This window comes from Carlito syrichta, unplaced genomic scaffold (assembly GCF_000164805.1).
Source record: "Carlito syrichta isolate Samal-C Ts95f unplaced genomic scaffold, Tarsius_syrichta-2.0.1 Scaffold304770, whole genome shotgun sequence".
In the NCBI taxonomy this organism is placed as follows: Eukaryota; Metazoa; Chordata; class Mammalia; order Primates; family Tarsiidae; genus Carlito; species Carlito syrichta.
This window is the reverse complement of record NW_007248866.1, coordinates 383,487-402,621: the sequence shown is the minus strand read 5'-3', so window position 1 is coordinate 402,621 and position 19,135 is coordinate 383,487. Positions and strand designations below refer to the sequence as shown.

At 45.8% G+C, this 19,135-nt stretch overlaps 1 pseudogene across 1 annotated transcript; it reads left to right on the top strand.

The window, feature by feature from the left end:
• The first annotated feature begins 6,418 nt into the window (after positions 1 to 6,418).
• LOC103263255 lies at positions 6,419 to 8,179 on the top strand (annotated as a pseudogene). The gene is made up of 3 exons (XR_002482133.1): positions 6,419 to 6,534; positions 6,607 to 7,256; positions 8,014 to 8,179. The product of XR_002482133.1 is annotated as a vesicle transport through interaction with t-SNAREs homolog 1B-like (transcript).
• The last annotated feature ends 10,956 nt before the right edge of the window (positions 8,180 to 19,135 follow it).

The window sequence follows — 19,135 nt, the reverse complement described above, 5'->3', positions numbered from 1 at the left end:
GACAGGAGTCATGTCTGCTTTGACCACCACGTATTCCAAGCACTTAAGTCCAGGTCCATGTTAACATGGCAAGGCCTCATGCAGGGGTCCAAAGGGTGGCTCATGTCTGCTGGTCCTCCTTCCCTTCCCATCCTTGGCTTGTTCCTGCTGAGCAGCCTCCTGAACAAAGGTGTAGACAGCCCAGCCTGCACAGCCAAAGAGCATCTACACCCACTGAAAACAGAGGCCCCTTATCTATCCCCAAACTGAGAAAGGACCCATTTGGCACAGAGAACTGAGCGGGCCCTGCTGTAGCAGGGTTATTTAGGCTAGGATTTCTGGAGTCCTGGAGCTGGTCTAGAAGGCCCAGGTAGATGTACCCCTGACCCTGTGAACACCTTTGGGGGTGTGTGGCTTGAGGAAAGTCACAGAAGTGTCTCCTAAAGTGTGGGCTTGATGGTTAGGGCTAGGGTCAGAGCCACCTAAGACGCTGCCAGGCAGAAAGAAAGCACTAAAGAATATATATATATACACATTTTTAATATGGAACGCTTTATGAATTTGCATATCATCCTTGTGTAGGGGCCAGGCTAATCTGCTCTGTATCGTTCCAGTTTTAGTATATGTGCTGCTGAAGCAAGCACTAAAGAAATATTTTTGAATAAAAAATAATTGCCATGAAAGGAAGAACAGTCCTAGCCCCGTTCACTTGGGCCTGGCTCTAGGCCGAGCTGGATTTGGGAAGAGCAACTCTCCTCTGACCTTCACTTTCCCAACATGTGACACATACATGTGAACACACACAAACACATACATATTTCCAGATAGGAGTTCTCTGTTCCACAGTGTTTGGGCTGAATCCTGTCCCCTCCCTCTGAATTTGTATGTTAAAATCCTAACCCTCAGTCCATCAGAATGTGACAGCATTTGGAGTCAAGGTCCCTAAAGAGGTAAGTAAGGTTAAATGAGGTCATTGGGGTGGGCTCTAATCTAATATGACTGGTGTTCTTAGGAGATTAGACACAGGCACACAGAGGAAAGACCATATGAGAACACAGAAAGAGGAGCCTCGGGAGAAACCAACCCTGCTGACACCTTGATTTCAAGCCTCTAAACTTTAGAATCATGAGAAGATAAGTTTCTGTTGTTTAAGTCACCCTGTCTGTGGTACTTTGTTATGGCAGCCCCAGGAAACCAACACATGTGCTCATTCTCAGTGGTCCAGGATGGACTCTGGGACCACGGGTTGTGGGACTCTGGACATAACCCTATCCTCTTTGGGTATCAGTTTCCTTTCCATGAATGGAGGTTGATGACCTGGGGTGGCCTAAAGGCCTTGCCGGCAAGATTCTACAGCTCTCATCTCTGGTCGCCCCTCAAAAACCCTAGCGGGGCTCAGGGCCTCCCCCTAAATCAATGCTTAATAAGTATCCACTTTGCAATACATGAGTGGATGAGCCAGAGAGAGGCAGAAAGGGAGCTTGTGGGTGAAGGGAAGGAGAAGGTTCAGAATAAGGCAGATATACAGAGGAAGACAGAGATCAGAAGGAGAAACAAGATGGTTTAGAGACCAGAGGAATTTCTCATGTTTGGGGGCCCTCAATCACTCCACAAACCCAGCTTTTCTCTTTATTGGAAGAGGGCCTGGGACTAGGTTTCTGGCGGGCATGGGGTTAGGGGCTGATGGAGGCGTATGGCCTAGATCTGGGGCTGGGACCGTGTCCAGGACTGAGGTCTGGATCAAGCTAGAGACTGAGCTGTGGGTGGGAGTCAGGCATAGGGCCATCTGGACTCTCCTCTTCCAAGGCAAGTGTTCTCCCCTTTCTTCTTCCTGTTGGCTCTCTTGGGTTCCTCATTTTTGTGACTTAGGACCGGAGGTTGTGCTGCCTAGCAGGGACCAGGGTGCAGATTGCTGTTTTTCATCTTCCCCATATCTTTTTCACTTCCTGCCCTTGAAGTTCCCAAAACTGGCGTTTTCTCCAAATCCACAGCCAGAGACTCAATCTTCTGCTCCCATCCCCAGCCTGAGCTCCAGGCAGCTGGGGCTCAGATGCCAGGCTCTGAGACTGTCTGATTCTGATTCCTGTCACTCCCTAGGGGAGTCAATGCAAAAGAACCACCTGAAGTTCAGTAGGAGGAGGAGGAGAGCTTTCCCTGCAACAACTGGAGGAGGTGAAAAGGAGTAAAGGATTTGGTTTTCATTGAGTGCCTACTACTCTGAGAGAGCTAAACCTATGCAACAAAAAAAAAAAGAGATTCAGTGTTAGATATCTTGCTGTACATTAACCCATTTAATTCCCACAAGAACAGGGTAAGGCAGGTATTATTATATTCACTTCCAGTTGAAGAAACTGAAGTTCAGAGACCTTTAGTGACTTATCCAAGATTCACTTAAGGCTGGTAAATACCAGAACCAGAATAAAGGTCATGTTTCCTTGACTCTAAAGTCCTATCTGCCTTCCAACAGGGAGTCACTTTTACATAGATTGGACCTCTGCTCTGTTTTCTGTCCATGGTACTGGGCAGAGATTGAGTGATGAAAAAGGTAGTTTCTGAGCTCAAGGCAGTCCAGTTAGGGAGAGAGATACATAAAGAGACGACAAGAGACAAAGACCATCTCTTTTTTCATGCATCGCATATGTACTGGGAGCAGACCAGGTGCGGATACCTTTCTGGGTCCTGGGGAGTTAGGACTACGTGAGGCAAAGTCTCTACTCTTGTGGTGTCTGCCTTTGAGTATGTGCAAAGATGCTAACCTAAATACACAAAATGCATAATGTATTACATGGTGACAAGTGCAATTGAGAAAAAGAGCAGGGAAGAGGGGAGGAGAGCGATGGGGGTGGAAACAGAACCTCCTCATGTGGGCACACTGGGGGCAGCATGGGAGGCCCACCCACTTGCCCTGTCAGACTGGCACTGGGGGTGCTGTGCATGTCCTGCCCTTTATTCTCTCCATGAGAGTGGAGTCCAGAGTAGCTCTCCTATGGTGGTTTTGCCTGGGTGAGGTCCACATGTCCTGGACCCCAGCCCTTTGTCATATGGACCCCAATGTCAAGGTGAGTTTTGGGTGTTTGCTGGTGGCATTTGGGTACAGAAAAGGCTATTTGCTGTCACTTCATTGTTTATAAAATTAACAGTCTGTTAAAGCATATTTTAAAACTAATTTTTTAAGCTTTTTATAGTTCAGTTTAGAAATGTGATTTTTCTTTTTTATAAATTGAGTGAAATAAGAACCATCAACTTCATTTTCTCACTAATTATCGCATAATAACAAAAGTCAAATGCACAAAACTCTCTTAAATAATCGGTTTCCAGCCGGCTCGGTGGCTCAGCCTGTAATCCCGCGCCTTTGGGAGGCTGAGGTGAGTGGATTGCCTGATCCCGTGGGTTCGAGACCCACCTGGGCAGGCGAGACCTCATCTCTACAATAAATCAAAAAATTAGCCAGGCGTGGTAGCGCACGCCTGTAATTCCAGCTACTCGGAAGGCTGAGGTGGAAGGATCGCCAGAGCCCAGCAGGTCGAGGCTGCGGTGGCCGGGAGCAGCCACTGCACTCCAGTCTGAGCGACAGAGTGAGACTCCAACTCAAATAATAATAATAATAATAATAATAATAATCGGCTTCCTTCACAATGCAATTCAATGTCCAGAAGCCTTTTAAGCTGACTTTATCCATTCAGTGTATTCTAAGTATTTTTAAATGCTTGAGCTAATAATAAGAAACAAATGAAGAAGTTAAAGTAATAGATGTAAAGAATCCCAAGTTTCTTAAACATTCCAATACTGTTTACAAACATAATCAACTTATTTCAAACATTTTAACTGAAACCACAAGTCTAAAATCAAATACCTGATATTATATTTTAATTTCATATCACAGGGCTAATTTCAAATGTTTTAGTATGCTAAATTTTTTTACACATTATGATACCAAATATAGATTGCTCTTAAATTTAGCATCAAAGTATTAACACTACATGTTTGACTTACTTTATCATCTATATATCAGTTTCAAACCTTCCTAGATTTGGAATACATTTCCTTGAAGGAAAAACCTTAACATCAAGTGTCACCTAGGGTTGCTAGGGTTGCCTGAGGCTAATTACTGGACAATGTTGACACCGCCTATGGGTCTGGAGCTGCTTAGGACCAGTATGATTTTCCTGGCCATAGGGAGAAGTTCTGTGTACTTTTCTAGCTGCTAAATTCATACTCTTCCAGTTGTGATTGAACTCACATCCACATTTCCTGGGTTCCATATTTTTCTGTATTCGATTTTTAATTTTTTTGGTTGAACTTGAATAGATGGAATAAATGCACAATGGCTGAAACTACTTTCCTTCACTTTCCAGCTGGGATGAATACAAAATTTATTCAGTCTGAGCAGGACCCAAATTTACCAGGCATTCATGATTGACTTGTCATGCTGATGGCCTTATGGGGGACAACACATCTCTTCTCAGCCCCCACAGAAGTCCCCTTCTGGGTGAATTCCTTTTATTCAACTAGATGACTTCTGAGATAGCTGAATAATATCCCCCCTGGGATCACTCATGCTTTACCTTCACACTGGGGATTACAGGAACTCTTGTAGATCTCTTCCAGTCTTCCAAGAGCTGTTGGTTGCTGAGAGCGGACTCCTATCACCTTAACTAGGGCTGATCTTTCAGGCTTTGGTTGTACAGGCTAATTCTGAGGACCTTGGCCCTCAGAAAACTCCATTTAGGAAGCAATATCTCACTATCCTCTTTGTGAAATCATCCCTGCACTTCTGAGGGAGTTCTTCTGAAAGGCCTCACATCATGGGAGCCACACGGGCTGTTCCTGCCTCCCAAGGTACAAAGGGGAGGACAAGGCACCTCTCACTTGTAGAAACTCTATTCTCCAAATACCTCCTCCTCATTTGAGCCCACTTCTTATTTTATTATTTATTTTTATTGGGGGTCTCACTTTATCACCCAGGCTGGAGTACAATGGCACAATCACAGCTCATTGCAGCCTTGAACTCCTAGGCTCAAGAAATCCTGCCTCCTCAGCCTCCCAAAGAGATGGGACTACAGGATGCACTCTCACATCCAGTGAATTTTTTTGTTGTTGTTGTTGTTTTTTGTAGAGACAAGGTCTCACTATGTTGCCCAGGCTGGTCTCAAACTCCTGAGCTCAAGCAATCATTCTGTCTCAGCCTCCCAAGCTGCTGAGATTACAGGCATGAGCCACCATGCCTGGCCTTGTTTTTGTTTTGGAGTCTCATCCACTGTTACAAAGAACATTCACTTCTTCTGGATCACAGAACCTACTTGTTTCCATGTATACTTGGTGTGAAGACAAAAGTGACTCCATCTTGGATGCTAATCCACTATGTTCACATCTGATTAGTCCCAGTTCCAGGAACATCTCTTCCTTTTACTTTATTTACTGTCTTTAAGATGAGAACATGTACTCACCAGAAATCCTGCCCTTAGAAATCTTGTCCTTAAATCAAAGCATCCTTGATGCTATCACACAAATTATAGACTATATTACAATAGTGTTCTTGTCTGCCCTGGTGGGTTGCCTGCAATTGCCCCATACAAGCACATTTACCTTTCCCCTTTGGTATATAAGCCTGGATGTTGGGGTTAACAGTGTGAGGATCCACCATCTGGTGGCTGCCCGAGACATGGTTTCTGCTTGTAAGTCACTATCAAATGTTCCTTTCTGAGAAACTGGATTCACTAGCTTCTTTCTTTGGCCTCTCAGCTCCCTCAGCCTTTGGGGGTAGCTTTGCATAGGCCTGCTCATGGTAGAACCCTTGGCCTTCATTGAACCTGGCAGTTTGTATTGCAGTCCTTGGTTCTTGCGTGTGTGTGTGTGTGTGTGTGTGTGTGTGTGTGTGTGTGTGTGTTGCGTAGGAGGTAGGGGGTATAAGGGGAAAATGAATAGAACTTTTTTCCATGTCTCAAATTATTGTTAGAAGTAAACACAGCATCCCTTATCCTGTTCTCATAAAATTTCTGCAGTGAAGCAGAAAGAGAGTTTGAGATTCCATTTAAATTCAATGAGAAAAGTAAAGGACACTTGAACCTTGCACCGTGACTGCTGTGTTAAGAGTTGCAGAGGTATTTGGGGAGTGGACCATAACTCACCAGGTGAGGCAGGAGAGAGATGGATCAAGGCTGCATTCTGGGACTTCCCACAAAGAGCACAGGAGGAGCAGATCTGCAGGTGGCAGTGGCAGGGACACATACTTCCCAGAAGTATTTGAAGGACTTACAAAAACAAACAACCCCCCCAAACCCAAACAACAACACAAAAGAAAGATGGCTAAAATATATCTGAGAATTAAGAGTATGGGTGGGTCGGCGGCTGCACAGTGTTCACCGTGAGGGCTGAGAGACTGGGTGCCTGAGTGCCGGGCTCGAAGCAGGCCTGGCGCCTGCACCCTGGCGGCCACGCCATGACCACCTCCGACACCTCCTCGGAGCACTTTAAGAAGCTGCACGAGATCTTCCACGGCCTCCATGAAGACTTGCAAGGGGTGCCCGAGCAGCTGCAGGGGATGGCAGGGACCCATCTATATACAAGACCTCATTATTTTGGGAGCTAGGAAAAAATAATTACCATGGAGGGCCACATTCAGCAGGCAGAAGAGAAGAAGTTGATCTGAGATTTTGATGAAAAGCAACAGGAAGCAAATGAAACGGTGGCAGAGATGGAAGAAGAACTACTTAATCACCCTTATCTTTCCGTAACCCCATGATGTCTAAACCTCGAAACTACCGGACGGACCTTGCCAAACTCCCTCGGAAGGTGAGAAGCAATCTTTGACAGCCACATCTGGGGGCTGAGGAGACATGAAATATGGCTCGAATGCTGTAGAGAATGAGCATATGAATCGGCTACAGTCTCAAAGGGTGCTGCTTCTACAAGGCACCGAAAGCCTGAACCGAGCTGCCCAAAGTATTGAGCGTTCTCATCGGATTGCCACAGAGACTGACCAGATTGGCTCAGAAATCACAGAAGAGCTGGGGGAACAGCGAGACCAGTTGAAATGTACCAAGAGTAGATTGGTAAATACAAGGGAAAACTTGAGCGAAAGTCGAAAGATTCTCCGTTCAATGTCCAGAAAAGTGACAACCAACAAGCTGCTACTTTCCACTATCATCTTGCTGGAGCTAGCCATCCTGGGAGGCCTGGTTTACTACAAATTCTTTCACAGGCATTGACTTCCTGTAGGGAAGGGTTTGTGGACCGGCACTTTGGCCCTGTGAATGTATAGTGTTAAGGATGTGGATGTTCTTTTTTTATAGCTGCATAGTATTCCATCATGTATATGTACCACATTTTTTTAATCCAGTCCTCTTTTGATGGACAGCATGATTGGTTCCAGGTTCTTGCTATTGTGAACAATGCTGTGATAAACATATGTGTGCAGGTATCTTTTCCATAGAGTGATTTGAGTTCTTCAGGGTATATTCCCAGTAGGGGGATTGCGGGGTCATATGGGAGGTCGATATTTAAAGCTTTTAGGAATCACCACACTGCGTTCCACAGAGGTTGCACTAGTTTACACTCCCACCAACAATGTAGAAGTGTTCCCTTTTCACCACATCCTCTCCAGCATCTGTTATTTTTTTGAGTTATTGATAATGGCCATTCTGACTGGAGTTAGGTGGTATCTCAGTGTAGTTTTAATTTGCAGCTATAAAAAAGAACAAAATCATGAATTTTGCAGCAACCTGGATGGAACTAGAGTCTATAATACTGAGCGATCTTTCACAGCAACAAAGACCACATGTTCTCATTCATAAGTGGACCTTGAACATCTACCATAATACTGTAAGAAAGGGATTGACAGTGGTGGGAATATATGGGGGGGGCAGGGAGGGCAAGGGTGGTGGGATTAATGGTAGTCAATATCTATCTGGGGATGGGGGACACCCCTTATCAACAAGGGTGCCTGAACGATGCATATTTGTATACCTAACCCTTAACTGTACCCCACAATTTTAAAATAAACAATATGTTAAAACGAAAAAAAAGGATGTGGATGGAAGAAGCCTGTTGCCGCTGTGAGCTGACAGTGCCAGGGTGGATTGTGTAGCCAGACTGTGGGAGGAGGGAGGAAAGGTGGAAAGCCATTTAAATGTAAAGGAACAGCAACGAGACCAGTGTGATATACCAAGGTAATAAATGCTGTTTATGACTTCTTGAAATTAAAAAAAAAAAAAGATTATGAACTGGAAGAAACTGAAATAAAAGTCAAGATGGGGAGAAAAAGATAGGTATAAGGACCTATAGAGTTGTTAATGTGTAGTCTTTCTGGTTTCACTCTGAAATTCCTGGAAGCCAAAGTGAAAAGGGAGATACAGTGGAGGAATTCTTATTGTTAGAAGGAGAGAAATCGACTGACTTTCTGGGCACTAGGAGAATAGAGAGAGCAAGTATTCTGAGTTTTTGGTAATGCTTGAAGCATAGAAGATCCCTAATATTTGCTGATTTAATATGTGAGCAAATGACTAGGGTTTTGTTTGCTTCAGAAACTAGGGACCAATTTTTATGAAACCTTTGGTACAGGAGATTAAGGCTTTATACAGCATGGAGAAATGTTTTCTTCTTAAAAATTAATTTATTTTAATTAATTAACTCATTTTGAGTCAGGGTTTTACTCTGTTGCTCAGGCTAGGGTTTAATGGCATGATCACAGCTCACCACAACCTCCAAAGCCTGGGCTCAAGCAATCTTTCTGAGTCAGTCTCCTGAGTAGCTGGGATTATAGGTGTGCACCACACCTGGTTAACTTTTATTTTATTTTATTTTTTGTGGAGAGGAGGTCTTGCTATGTTGCCCACTTTGGTCTCGAATTCCTGGGCTCTAGCGATTCTCCTGCCTCAGCCTCCCAAAGTGCTGGGATTATAGGCATAAGCCACCAGCCCAGCCTAAAGACCTTTAACTGATGGTGTCATTTTCCCCTCTTTACCCTGTCATGCCTTCCCAGCTTCTCGACCCGTCTACCCCTCCACCTAGAGCAAGTCACTTAATCTCCCTGAGGCTCCATTTCCTTCACTGTGAAATGGGAATAAAAAACATCCCTGCCTCATAAGGGTGTTGTGCCCTGAGGGTAAACCCCTGTGGAGAGCTGAGAGCAGTGACTGGACATGAGGACAATGTTTGTGTTTCCAGGGCTGGTGCAGGGCCTGGGCCAGGAGCGGCTCTCTGAGGTTGGATTCTTCTTGCTGCAAGGAGAGCTGCTTTTCTGCGAGGCTATGACCCCTTCCCAATGTGGCTTCTGGATTTTGAGGGACTTTACTCCCCATGAGGGTAAAACAAGTCAAGCCACAGTGGGACTCTTATAGCTGAGCCAAGAACCAGTCCCCCAGATTCTGGTCAGGGTTATTTGGAGACAACACCAATTCCAGCAAATTCTGAGACAGGAAGTGAAAGGGGAAGGGACAGAGGGGAAACATACTGCACCCCTGCCCTTCCTGGCCTGGCTTCCCCTCCCAAAAGAAGCAATGTAGAGTGAAGTGATTGGCATGTGGAAGTGGAGGGACAGTTCAGTAGACCCCCTTCTGGGAATGAGAATAGAGATAGTCCCCGCTCCCTCTCTCACAACTCAGTGCCTGAGTTCCAGCTCTGTTTCCACTTCTATTTACTGTCCAAAGTCCCCAGGGCAAGAGACACCAGGTCAGAATCACTTGGACACACATCACACAGGAGCAGGGCCTGACCTGGACCAGACCCTTCCTCCCTACACCTCTCCTCACTAGCTCCACCTTCTCCAGTTCTCCTGGCTTTAACCCTTCTTTGTCCCTGCTGCTTCCTGGAGCCAGAAGTCTGCTCTCAACACCTTTAACAAGTAACAGAGGTTGGGAGACCAGCTGGAATGGGGGCGTTTGGTATTGAGGAGAACCTGGTTCAGGGATGGTGAGGGCCCCATGGGAAGCTGGGAGTGGTCCTCCCTGAGCTTATGGAGGGAAGGCCACTGGCCAGGTCAAGGCCCAAGCAATCTCCTGAGAAGGAAAGGGACCCCACACTTTTTCAAACCTCAGCCCCAAACTCACCTCAAACCACAGACCCAACCAAAGAGACCCAAGCCAAGCCACCACCTGACCTACTTAGACTTTGCATTCTATGCCACCATCAGCCTCCTTGTGAATTCGCATTTTAGCCCCAGTCTTCAGAGCAGCTTAAACTCAATCCCAGGTCTGGCCCCAGCCCTGGACCCATCATGGTGAGGAACTTTCAAGACTTCCAGTAGCTGGATTCAGAAGAAAATGACATCAATTCAGTAGAGGGGAGTGGCCAGGCACGTGTGGGCAGAATCCCAGGAGAGAAGATCCATTTTGGAAAGCCAAGTGTTCAGTTTTTGAATCTTCACTTGACTCTGTCTTGGCTTCCTTCCCTTTGAGATCTCCATCACATTTACTCCACGATCAGGGACCGAGATGCCTGACACCTCTGCTTGCCACCTACCTCACCTTCCTCTCTGTCCCCAGGACCCATGGAAAGGGTGTGTCCCCAGAGGTGTCGGGAGACCTGGCAACTGGAGACAACTTCCTGTTCTCCCAACCCGAGAACATGTGTGTCCTGTGTGTGGGGGTATGCATGTATGTGTATATAAAGAATGCAGATTAGCTAGGACTGTAGGGATGGGTGAGGTGGAGGTGAGTTCCAGTGGGTAGAGTTCATAAGCACAGAGAGATCCTGGAAGATTCCTGCTCCCCTCACACTCCCTGCCTGGATCCTTCTCTGGGAAGTCCTGACTAAAGCCCTCAAGTGTCTAGAAGCCAGGGATGGAGGAGGGGTGTCAGGTGTGTGGGTACTGGTGATGGAGCTGGGTTCCGTGGAGGCTTGAGGGGCTGGGATTCAATGCTCAGGGATGGGGATTTGTTAGCTGGACTGGGAAGAGGGACTCCACATTCTTGAGGCTGGCAGACCAAAGGAGGTCTGGTGTTGTAAGGGCAAGGCAGCAATGGACAGGAAAGATAGGCATTTCTTGTCCCCAGTGGACTGGCAGGTGGTGGGCCGAGGCCATGACTGCCTTTCTCTCCTCTGAACTCTAGTGCCCTTTCCCCCAGCACCTGGTACATAGTGAATTCTCAAAAAAGATTTTGAATATCTCTGAACCTTCTGAGGGTGAACAAATTCAGAGTTTGAGTAGGAGACTTGGAAAGAGTCTAGAATTTCTGAAATTAATGGGAGAGGGAGCTCATCTAAATGAGCCGGTGGAGAATAAGGGGCAAATCTGAGGGGATGAAAAGATGTCAGTGCATTTCTCTTCAGCAGCCTCTGCTGCCTGGGGGTTGGGAGTGGAGTCATCCTATGAGCTAACATTGATTAACTGCTTCCAGGGCCAGCTTCATTCTATCTAGTTTTTTTTTTTTTTGAGTTGGAGTCTCACCCTGTCACCCAGACTGGAGTGCAGTGGCACACAGCCTCGACCTGCTGGGCTCGGTGATCCTTCCACCTCAGCCTTCCAAGTAGCTGGAACTACAGGTGCACACTACCACGCCCAGCTAATTTTTTGATTTATTGTAGAGATGAGGTCTCGCCAAGTTGCCTGGGCGGGTCTTGAACCCACGGGCTCAGGCAATTCACTTGCCTCAGCCTCCCAAAGTGCTGGGATTGCAGGCTGTCACTGAGTCCGGTCACTCTTCCTAGTTCTTTATGTGTCCATACCATTCAGTAAATTTGGAAATGTTTTGGCCATTGTTTCCTCAAATATTTTTCTGTTCCACCCTTTCCTTAAAAACTTTAATTATGCATATATCAATGGTCATTCAGCTCACTAATGCTCTTTCCATTTTGGTTTTGGTGGTTTTTCTTTTTTTGGATTCTTTTCTCTTTGTTTCATTTTATACAGTTATTTCTATGTCTTTAAGTTAACTCAATTTTTCTTATGCATTAATTAATTCCACTCAGTGTATTTTTCATTTCAGACATGTTGATGAACTTCTGTTCAACTGGAACTTTTAAATATCTTCTCTGGCTTAACTTAATTTTTTGAACATATGGGATATAGTTATAATATCTGTTTTTATGCCTTTGTCTGTTAATTCTGACATCTATTAGTTCCAGATTCATTTTGATAGATTCATTAACCTTCTCATTACGGGTTGTGTTTTTTTGTTTTGTTATGTGTCACATAATCTTCGATTGGATGCCAGACATTGTCAGCGTTACCCTGCTGGGTGTTGGGTATTTCTGTATTCCTGTAAATGCTTTTGAGCTTTGTCCTGGTCTGTCTCCTAGCCCCCTCTGTGTGTCCCAGTTTCCCACATCCAGGCTCTGGGATTTGCACACAACTGATTGAATACCATGCATCATATGCATGCATATGTGTGTACCTGGGTAGGTGTATGTGCATGTTTTTGCATGTTAATGTGGGTGCAAGTGTGTGTGCACAATCTCAACTACAGGGGTCAAAACCCGTGAATTCTCATAGCCTCCCTATCTAGTCTCCTCCCCTCCACCTGGATTATGCCTCCTCAGACTTCAGTTCCCCTGTGCCCCTGGTTCCCTGGCTGCCAGCTTCTGATAGCCCCTCTCACACAGGACTGCCTCTAGCTCAGCCCCTTGCACAGTGTTTCTGCTCCAGCCTCCACCTCAGTCTGCTCTCCCTGGGCTTCAATATCTTGCTGCTGATGGTCATTTGTGTGATTGGGTTCCGAAGTGAGGGTCACAGGGGCCAGCAGGGATGGGGCAGGGATGAGGGAAGAGATATGGGCAGTGATGGGCTGCAATGGGGGTGCTGAGAAGGGGAAGAATGGAGTCAGTGTGGTTCCTGTACTGGGGACAATTGGGATATCAAGGGTGGGGAAATGATGGGGCTCATGGTGGAGGCAATGATGGGCAGTGAGGGGGACAGTCACATGGACAGTGATAGGGGTCATAGCCCCCTCCACCTGGTCCCGTCCCCACTACCTCCTGACAAGGTACACAGTTGCAGGCAGAACTGCGGACCCTGAAGGAGACTTTCAGCAACTTCTCCTCGAGCACCCTGATGGAGATTCGGGCTCTCAGCAGCCACAGCGAGGGGCTGGGTGGTTGAGTATTTGTTTATCTGCATGGGTTTACTGGGCTCAGTGCTGCATCTACAACAGGGGTGTGTTCGGGTGTTGTGGGGTGCAGATTGGTGCAGACAACTCAGCCCTGAGCTGAGGAACCCTGAAGGACACACAAGGATGAGATAGGGGAAGAGGATGGAGGGTAGTTCCAGGTGAAGAGAACAGAACTGGGATGGCCAGGAGGTGAGGAAGGCCACTGAGTGTTTTTGGATTGTGAACAGTTCTAGTGAAGCAGGAGCTCACTGGTGGAGCTGGTGGTGAGAGGTGGGGTGGCCAGAGAGGTGGCGCGGGGGTAGGCCATTTAGGCAGGCTGTACTGACCAAGTGAGGTTTTCTTTTGAGTAAATGGGAACCCACTGAAGGGCTTGAAGCAGGAGAGTGACCTAAGCCACTGTGGGATTGTCAGGAGCCTGGATGGGCCCGGGAAGCCAGGTGAAAGACACCTGCACCATCCCAGGACAGGGTGATGGGCCCTAACTGGTATGCCAGGAGCGTGAGGAGGGAAGGATGTTCTACAGGGAAATAGTTGATCCTCCATCTTTTTCAGGAGGCAGCGTAGGTGACACGATCACGTCTGCAAGTAAGGCTGAAGGGACAGTAGCAGACCCTGAAAGCAGGTCAGAGACCCTCCCAGTGTGTGTGGTAGGATGTGTGTTTGGGTATGTCTCTCTCTGTGTGTGTGTGTGTGTGTGTGTGTGTGTGTGGCATCTGTGTGTGAGTGATGGGTTTGCGTGTACATAATTTTGTGTGCACGTGTCTGGAGTGTGTGGCTTGTTTGTGTGTGTCTGTGTGTGTGTGCATGTGTAGTATGGTTTGTTTATGTGTATATGTGATGGGTCAGTGTGTGCTGTGGTGTGTGTATCTGTGTGCTTGTGCGTATGGTGTGTATGTGCATCGGTGTGTGTGGGATGTGGTGTATGTGTGTGTACATGTACGTGTTAGTGAATGTGTATGGAATGTGCCTGTGTGTGCATGTGTTTGGGGTGTGATATATGTATGTGTGTGTGATGGTCTTTGCGTGTGTATATGGTGTGTGTGTGTACATGTGTAGTGTGTGTATGTGTGTGCTTCTCCAGCCTAAGACTGGAGCCCTATGCCTGGTAATGGTAGGGGGGACCCCATATCTGCCCACATGACCATCCTTCCATTGACCCCTCAGATCATTCTGCCTTGCTCCTTCATCTGAAGTACTTCCCAGTGGACCTGCACAACCTGGCTTGCCATGTGGCATTCCTCCACGGCAACGGTAGGGATGGGGAGTCTGCCACCCTGGTGTACCTGTCCTCTCCAGCTGGACCTCATGCCCCTCTGCCCTCTGCCCCCTCAGGTTCCGAAAACACCTGCTGCCCTGGCAACTGGGTGGAGTACCAGTGCAGCTGCTACTGGTTCTCTCGCTCTGGGAAGACATGGCTCGAGGCTAAAGAGTACTGCTAGCTGGAGAGCACCCACCGGGTGGTCATCAACTCCTGGTGAGGCACACTCACACACACACACACATACACATAAACACACACAGGTAGGAGGGAGTCCTTGGAAGGCAGGCTCTGAGAGGCTGGTTCAGGCTTACTTTGCCTTTTAACCTCAGGAAGAGTCCAGTGCAGAAGTGGGACAGAGCTCTAGGAGGTTCTTAGTGGAGCAGTCATTGATTCACAGAGCTGGGAGTTTGTAGCCAGGAGCTCAGCAAAGAGCCGGGAGTCAGGCGACCAGGTGATGAGGATCAGGTCAGGAGGCAGAATGAGAGACAAGATGGTCTACAGGGCCAGAATGAGGGTGAGAATACAGTGGGCCACCAAGAGTCCCTTTTTGTTGTGCTGACCTTCAGAGTGGTGGTCACTTGGGTAAAAGGAGCAGAGTGGACAAGAGTCCAATGACTCACCTGCAGTGGGTCACTGGGTCCCTCCAAGGTGCACTGTGTCCCTGTTTCATGGCTGTCACTAGACAGCAAAGTTCACAGAAAAGAATCAACCCATTAGAATAGAACAGTTTCAGGAAAGGAAGGTAACAACAGTGACATTTACTGAGCACTTACCAAGTACCGAGTACTTTCATCTTTCACTTCCTCAATCGCCCCAACCCTAGGGCACAGGCACCCATATAATCCCCACTTTAAGAAAGGGGAAGATGAGAGCACTAAGGGACTGAGAGGTTAAGGAACTCGCCACACAGCTAGTGAGAGATGGAGCCAGAATTCACATCCATTCACCAGCCTCCTGAGCCAGTGTTTTCAATAACTATGTGCTTCCTTGGTACTGTGGGGTCTATGAGGCTTTGCCCTGTATGGGCTTGGCAGTATTAAAACACCACAGTCATTAAACCATGTAAGACAGAGGCCTGACTACAGGTAAAGAGTGTTGCTATCTATCAGACTCTGTAAGTGCCTTACATGCAGAGTGATTACAAACATATTTTGCTTTACTGATCAGGTCTAAATTCCCAATATTAAATTAACTTTGACCTATAAAAATGTCCATTTTATATAACTCAACCTAAAATGTCAGTGCTCTGTTAGTTGGCACAAAATGGGTTCATGACAGCTACAACTTCATGGATGGTGGATCGTGCTTTCATCATCATGACATGGGTGTCAGTGTCCTACTTAACTTTTTTTGTCTTGAATTCATCTTTATCTGATATAGAAATACTATGGTCTTTGATTTTCTTCTCACCTGCAGGTGTTTGCTGCATCCCGTCCATCCTTTCAATTCCAACCTTTTTGAATCTCTTTATTTTAGATTAGTTATTCTCAGTCTTGGCTCTACATTGTAATCTCTTGAAGAGTTTTTTAAAAATATTTTCTTTTAGCTGGGCATGGTGGTACATGCCTGTAGTTCCAGCTACTTGGAAGACTGAGACAGAAGGATCACCTGAGTCCAACAGGTCGAGGCTGCAGTGGCCGTGAGCATGCCACTGCTGGAGTAGCCTGGGCAACAGAGTGTGACTCCAACTCAAAAAAAGAAGGGAAGATAAAGAAAAGATCTTCTTTGATGTTTTATTTCATTTATCTCCTCTTTAATTTTTTGAAGATGCAAAGAATTTGTTCGTCAACAGCCTCTTATATTCTGAAACAGTCTTTACAAAGCATATTTTTCACAACAACCCCTCCCCCCCCGCCTTTTTAGTGAGAATCTCACTCTGTTGCCCAGGCTAGAGTGCAGTGACATTGTCAAAGCTCACTGCAGACTTGCATCCTGGGCTCAGGCAATCCTTCTGCCTCAGCCTCCCCAAGTTGCTGAGACTACAGTTGGGATACCACACTCAGTTAATTTTTTATTTTTTGTAGAGACAAGGTCTGGCTATATTGCCTAAGCTAGTCTCAAACTCCTTGCCTCAAGCAGTCTTCCTGCCTCAGCCTCCCAAAGTGCTGGGATTATAGGCATGAGCCACCGCACCCAGCCTCTCACCTTTCTTTTTTGATATGACAGTTCTTTCTTTCTCCTCCTCCTCCTTGTCTTTTTTGGGCATAAGTTCCATGGTGATTCCCTCCTCTACCACTTTTGTGAATGGATGCCATTCTTTCTTTCCTGTTATTCTCCCAGGATACAGGGAATGAATTATCCTGGACTGTCTTCTCTAATCATCTGGCACTATTTGGTTCCTCCTCTCAGTCTTTAACTCAGAGGATTGGATATTGCTAATTTGTAATCTTTGTTCAGTTATTTAATGTCTTGTGGTGACGGTGGGGGGGTGGGGAGCAGGTAGCAACAAAGAGAATATCTTTTTTTTTTTTTTTTTTTTTGAGTTGGAGTCTCACTCTGTCGCCCAGACTGGAGTGCAATGGCTGCTCCCGGCCACTACAGCCTCGACCTGCTGGGCTCCGGCGATCCTTCCGCCTCAGCCTTCCAAGTAGCCGGAACTACAGGCACGCACTACCACACCCGGCTCATTTTTTGATTTATTGTAGAGATGCGGTCTCGCCAAGTTGCCCAGGCGGGTCTCAAACCCGCGGGATCAGGCAATCCACTCACCTCAGCCTCCCAGAGGCGTGGGATTACAGGCTGAGCCATCGAGCCCGGCTCTTAAGAGGATCTTAAAGCAATTACATCTTTAAAAATTTTTACATTACAGAAGAAATGTATACTATTATTAAAAAAAAAAGTTTCAAATAGCACACACATATACAGAGGGAGGGTCCTTTCACTCCTCCCTCTTTTCCCCAGAGTCAACTCATTCATAACACCCTATGAGAGCCCTTCCTGTGTACACACACACACGCACACACCACAATGTGTCATTACAAAGTCTGCCTTTTTCACTGTACAGTGTCTTGTGGACATTGTTTATGCCATTACCTGACAGGTTTGACTACATTGAATTTAGCGACTGTAGAGAATTCCAAGTTATGAATGTGCCATGCTTTATTCAATCTTTCTCTGTAGTTGCCATTTTTGTTTGTTTTCACATATAAGTTTCAGTAATCTTTTGCTTGTAAGCTTGTAAGTGATAGGTCAAGACTTCCTCATTTTCAGTTGCAAAATTTTCTAGGGGCTGCTCCTCTAAAATGCACATAATTGACATTTAACTTTAAAAATTATGAAAGTAATGATTCCTGCACTTCAAAGTCTTATAGGACTGGAAGCCATCACTTGACCTGCTCTCTTTGGCTTCTCCTGCTGCCCAGAGAAACCACTTAGTGTCTGTTTCTTCTAGTATTGACATCTGTAGTTCTAAATAAGACACAGAAGCTGGTATCTCTGTATCACTTATAAACATTATTTAGTCACTATCATAAAGCTAGATGTCCGATTTCTTCTACAATTTGGACTTAAATCCCTATTTAGAATTATTATCAGTCATGGATGTGTTACTATTATTACTACTGAGTCAAGTACTTAAATCTGATTGCATTTCCTTTCTTGCACAACTTTTGTTTCTTCTGAAGTTAATAATCATTCCATTTTTAACTTTGCTTCATATTCTTTGATCCTAATGCTAAGTCTTCCAAAGCTGTAAAAAGCCTGACAATACAATTTTTCCTCACATGCAAACGAGTCAGACAATCAGTATTTTAGTTTTCCCTAGAGCCAGAGGAGTGAATTCAAGTTTTATGGGACCTGAAGCATACACAATTTTGGGAAGCCCTCTGTAGGAAAAAATTCAAAGGGACACAAAATAAAGCATAACATTTACCATTTATTTAAATTAGAAAAAACTTACAAATTTCAAAAGCAGAAAGCTACCATAAACATAAAAGAATCTAGAAAAATGATATGTTTAATAGTTAATCTTCCAACATTCCTCTAAAATTCATTCCCTCTACTTTTTTGTGCAACTTACTCACAGTTTGCTTCTGCATGTGACAGTCAGTTTCCATGAAGAGAAGAGAAAGATAATTCAGTGTTCCTCTAGTGCATTTCCTCCACATTACTGATGAAAAGTGCTTCAGGGCAGCTCATGTCCCATCTTTGTGTCACCCTCTCCTCCCCCACATCCAGTGAATCTGCCTAGTGGGTGGCAGAAGGACCACTAATTCCTGTGCTGGTGGGCCAACCATGAGCACATACACAATGAACTGTGATTCTCATATTGGTGTCCCTCACAACTCAAGCAAAAGTATTTCCAACTTCACTTCTTAGTTGGATTGAAAAATGACACTGGACACAAGGGAAGGAAGGTATGTTGGAGTGGAAGGTGACAGTGGTCTTGTTAACTGATGATGGTTGAAATGACTTTTGTTTTTATAATGTACAGAAACTTATGATTCTATGAAGATGTTGCTAAGACCTTCCTGGGACCTTGTAAGGGGCTCATGACAGGCCACATGTGCATGAGGGGTCCTCAAGCTCAAGCTCCCTGAAGCTCACAGTAAATCCTCTTCTGGTCCTCCCTGCCCCCTGTCCTGTCCACCAGTCTTGTGTTCTCAGCTTCCACACAGGGAGGTTGCTTGCTAGGCCTATGAAAGCCTTATCTTGGGACTTTCTTCTCATCCTGGGAGGTCTCTGGAACATTCTCTTTCTCCTGGGTTGGATTATCTCTTGCCTGGATCCATGTCTTCTTTCTTAGTTTAATTCCCTTGTTTTGTCAAAGCAATCCTCTCCAGCAACTTCCTGAAACAAGTGTATATGGGAGGAACTCTATTTGATAGATTGATAATTTGTGGAAATATAG